General features: G+C 45.0%; 1 long non-coding RNA gene across 1 annotated transcript; it reads left to right on the forward strand.

Moving 5' to 3' along the window:
- The first annotated feature begins 993 nt into the window (after positions 1-993).
- Positions 994-2,884, forward strand: LOC146206770 (uncharacterized). Its single transcript, XR_014704517.1, has 3 exons — positions 994-1,159; positions 1,247-1,385; positions 2,212-2,884. It is a non-coding gene; the product is annotated as an uncharacterized LOC146206770 (long non-coding RNA).
- The last annotated feature ends 1,682 nt before the right edge of the window (positions 2,885-4,566 follow it).

Here is a 4,566-nt window from a genome sequence, read left to right on the forward strand (position 1 = left end):
GAACTACAGGGAATTACGTCTAATAACGGGGATTTATAGGAGTTGATTTCACTAGGTTGGGTTCTGGCTGGTTGGTACACCATAAGGAGGTGCATAGGCATTCGTTGCACTGAAGGAGATTACAGTTAGGACCGAATAAGAACGATAAAGACTGTTGCCAATGTGTAGTTCTTTTCTGCTCGTCCTAGTTTCTTCACGCGATAGTTAGTTCCTAACTACCCAGCTGCATAGCAACTCGTACATACAAACAAGAAGTGAATATGCGTTCACACTTCTTACACACGCTGCATGCTTTACGGTCCTCTTTTATTTCCTTGAGGAAAGCCAGCAAAGCCACAGTCACGCTCTAATATGAGTTCTTTTCTTTCAATAGTAAGCGGCAATGAAAAACACTCACCTCCACAAGTTGTCTTCGTCCATTTATGTGTCAAGCGCTCCATGAAATTTTATCACTGTAGGTCCAGAACTTCGGCTACTTTCTATTAGATATTTAGCATGCTTATGGCACTCGCGCAGTTCTTCGATTTCAGACGACGCTAAAAAAATACAGCACCTTGCTTGGGAATCAGCTGTTTTCTGCAGGCCGCCATGTGCACGCCTTGACGCCGCCGGCGCACCCTCGCGGCAACCAAAGTCATTTAATAACAAGTATTATTGCATAAATAAGAACGCCTGTACTTGAGCTCAATGTTAATCAATACCAAAAGTAGTATCTTGCCAAAATAAATCTTTGTTTCTTTTGTTTATTGCGTATTAGTTGCGTCGTGTTAGAAAAAGTTAGGAGACGGTCCCTGCTCAGTTTTGTGCCACACTGTGGCATCAACGTTTGCCGAGGATTCGGGACTACCGGGGCGGAGCCACGCTAAAAGTCGCTGGTAATTGGACGATTTCGCATACTCGTCACGATTGACGTCTCAAGGCTGCGTCACAGCTTCGTAATTTTGACGTCACGCTCACAAACTTGTGAGCGGAGTCCGTAATTCGGCCCCAGCTTGCGTCGGGAACGTAACATCGTTTGCATCGCATAGGCATCGATCAGCAGGTGCGTGCGCTGATAGCGGAAGCCATCGGGCGGAACGCTGATTGTCGTCAAGGTGCCGCGGTGCGATATGGAAAGAAGTCGCTAGGCAAGGGGTTCTACGTTGTGAACATCACAGTAGTGAGTAAATGTTGGTTTTGACTGTGTGTGTTTGGCTACGACTTCGAAACGTCATTGTAAACTTGCATTGTGCCTATTTTATTACAGATCTGCGACGCGAACATACGCACTTTTGACCCTCGTTGCCCCGTGGGACCAAGGACTCCAAACAACGCGTTCGTCTAGCGGTACTCCTGCACGCCGAAAGATGAACGAAGGCCTGCTAAACGCCTGCGACTTTTATTGGGTAAGCTGTAAAAAACCCGCGTCGGTTATCGAACGATATTGATTATATGCATTAATATGTGCAATCGACCACTTGCTGTAAGTTGGCTTCTCTGCAAGTCTTGTTTTCTAACCAAAAGGACTCGTTCCCCCTCGCAATGTTAAAAAACGAACAGAGGAAAGATCTCTTTTCTTTCCAGCTGTTGTCTTCGAGATTACCCAGCGACACCTGACGAAAGTTCAATACCTGTATATACCTCAAAATACAGAACGAAGGGACTAGGGATTGTAGTGCCTTGCCCCCATTCGTTACGCTCCCTCCCTACGACACGTTCGCTACTCGAAAGTGTGAGTACGCTGCAAAAAGCGCCTGCTTCTTTTCATTTCAGCAAGAACTAGAAGTCTGTTGTGTGACAACGAGACCCTTTGATTGGATTACGAGCCTTACAGAGAAGCTGAGTTGTATTTCGGCGAGTGATCGATTGTCTGAATTCGCTGAAGCTGCATGCATAAGACGGACTATAGTTATGCATATGAATGCTTGTTAATGTACAAATTTAGTGTTATGGCACCAGGAACCAAATATTCAATGTTTGAAATCTCTTTACTGCCTAAGAAACCGTAGCGCTTGTGTTGTGCAGGTAATCTTAACACATTTTTGTTTATATCACTGTGAAGCTACAAGGCTATCCTTACAATGATGCTTGCTTGGACAGCCCTGTGACACGTTGCCAACATTCCTGTGAATGTTTACCACCTCACTGCGGGCTAGTTGGTATGGATCTTTGATTGTATACTAGAACATGCAAAAGGCGGACTTAAGTGGATGTCATTGCTTGGTTATGCAGGAGACAGTGACTACCCACTGGAGTCATGGCTGCTTACACCAATGCCAAGTCATCCCAGACCCAACTTGCTGTCCCTTCTCTGCTATCACCTTGCAGCCTGGCACAGTTGGCTGTGGTCACTAGCTGTGTGGTAGACATGCTTAAACCGAAAAGCGTAGCGTTACAGCAAGGTAATAAATATCCATGACGCTTATTGGAATCAGAAAATGGCACCAAAGATTTTTTACTGCCACATATACTCAGTAGAAGCACTTATTTCTTGGCCGCTGTATTTCACTCGAGTGTTTTTATTGAGAAAGAGACATCATACATACCAGCACACTTACCTTGATGTACAATGACCATACAACATTGACATGTATATTGCAGAATAATTATCGGGCTCAAAGAAGCCGCTCCCTTTCAACATATTGAAGCTACCTATACAAATAGGTACTGTATGCATGGTGCAGTGTGCAAAACGCTTACATATCAGAGGTAAAAATGCCAGCTGGATGGTATACTACTAGAGATCTTGCTCGCAGTGCTAAATGCTGTAACAGCTGTTAGGAGAATGGTGTACAAATACTAGGCTGCAGTGCCCACAATGATTGCTGAATGATTACAAAATTCTAGTGAAAATAAAATAAGCATCACACATACATTGTTAAGGCAATGTGTGAGCAGATGTTATGTACACTATAAAACGTGTAAAACTGCAAGGGGACTGCTGAGCAGCTTTAAGACAGTAGAGGCAGCTAAGACATGAGCGTTCAAAAATATTTTACACCATAAACATGGTAGAACGAGGGAAATAAGATGGCTACTCAATACAAAACAGCACTAAACAAGGGTTGAGGAAGAACCTTGGTTTGCTAGCCAAAATGCCTCGGCGGCAGCTTTTCGATGGAGGCGAAAAGCAAGACGCCCGTGTGCTGTGCGATGTCAGTGCACGTTAAAGAACCCCAAGTGGTCGAAATTTCCGGAGTCCTCACTACGGCGTCTCTCATAGCCTGAGTTGCTTTGGGACGTTAAACCCCACAAACCAACCAACCAACCAAAATCGAAATGTGGGCTCGGCTTTCAAACTGAGGCTCCCCTCAACCCGTGTTCAGCGCTCTTTCATACACCATAACCATGTGATAAGCACCTCTTTACTTAATTGTCACCTACTTTTGACCTTGGAATTTATTTTCCAAGTTGTTTTCACCAAATAATCAGAAAAAGCATCTTTTGTGCAAACTGGCTTTTCAATTGAAATGGTTTGTACATAATGCACACAACATGGAAAGGTAATAGAATGAGGAATGTGTGTAAAATGAACATCTTTTTGAAACACTGCACAGACTCCATGATGACACTTCAAAACTAGCACACATTCTTCGCCTTCGAGGTAATCTGCACACCTCACTGGTGGGCCCCTTGTTTATAAGACTAGGGAAATTTAGCAGATTCACCAGCTCGCCTCCGGCATCGCGCACCAAGCTTGCGTGATGTGTTTGTCTTTCCCGTCGAAAAGGGGGGGGGGAGGGGATACCGTTCAACATGAACAGACACTGACAACGTTTCAACAATGTGCCACTAACAAACACAGCCTGCTGCGCGAAATACAACATACTGCACATCCCTGTCCAGACCTGGCTGAACAAGCTCGTCCTCTCCTCGGTCACTATATCAAATTTCTGAATAAAGTATTTTATTTCTCTGAACACACCAAAGGAAGCATTAACATCACAGTTTGTGTACCTTATAGAGACTAAACAATCAACATCAAAACATCAACGGAATATCGGGAACAGAGCCCGATGTGGCCGAAGTCAACTGGCTGCGAAGCACAGGAGTGACTGTCACCGTGGCTTGCATGAGGAGTCCGTGGTGGAGGGTCGTGTGTCGGATCTCGTTTCCCGCACTGCAATTGCTAACTCTTGCATAGTAGCTGCCACCTGCCTTACTGCAAGTGCAAACGTTCCTCTGTCGGCAAACACAGTAATGTAGCCTTCATGATCTTTTTGTATTTTCTTTTAAACAAACAGAACAGCAGACCACATACCTCCCACTCGTCGCTCTTGCCATCGATAGTAAACACTGTTTGACAACGCTGACACTCTTCAGTAAGCTGATGACTTCGTCGATGTTCATGCCCAACGCTTTCACCACGCTGATCACTGCAGGTTCGTAGCCTTCATTGTTTTCAATCGGATTTTTCCAGCTGCTCACGACATCCGCACAGGACCTCGATTTCAGGCGACGCACGGAAAATAGCAACTAGCCAAGGAATCAGCTGTTTTCTGGCAAGCCGCCATGTGCCCTCTTTGACACCGTCAGCGTGCCCTCGTGGAGACAAAAAGTTACTAAAGAGCAAATTTAATTGCGAAG

This window comes from Amblyomma maculatum, chromosome 1 (assembly GCF_055883805.1).
Source record: "Amblyomma maculatum isolate TAMU_Amacu chromosome 1, ASM5588380v1, whole genome shotgun sequence".
Lineage (NCBI taxonomy): Eukaryota > Metazoa > Arthropoda > Arachnida > Ixodida > Ixodidae > Amblyomma > Amblyomma maculatum.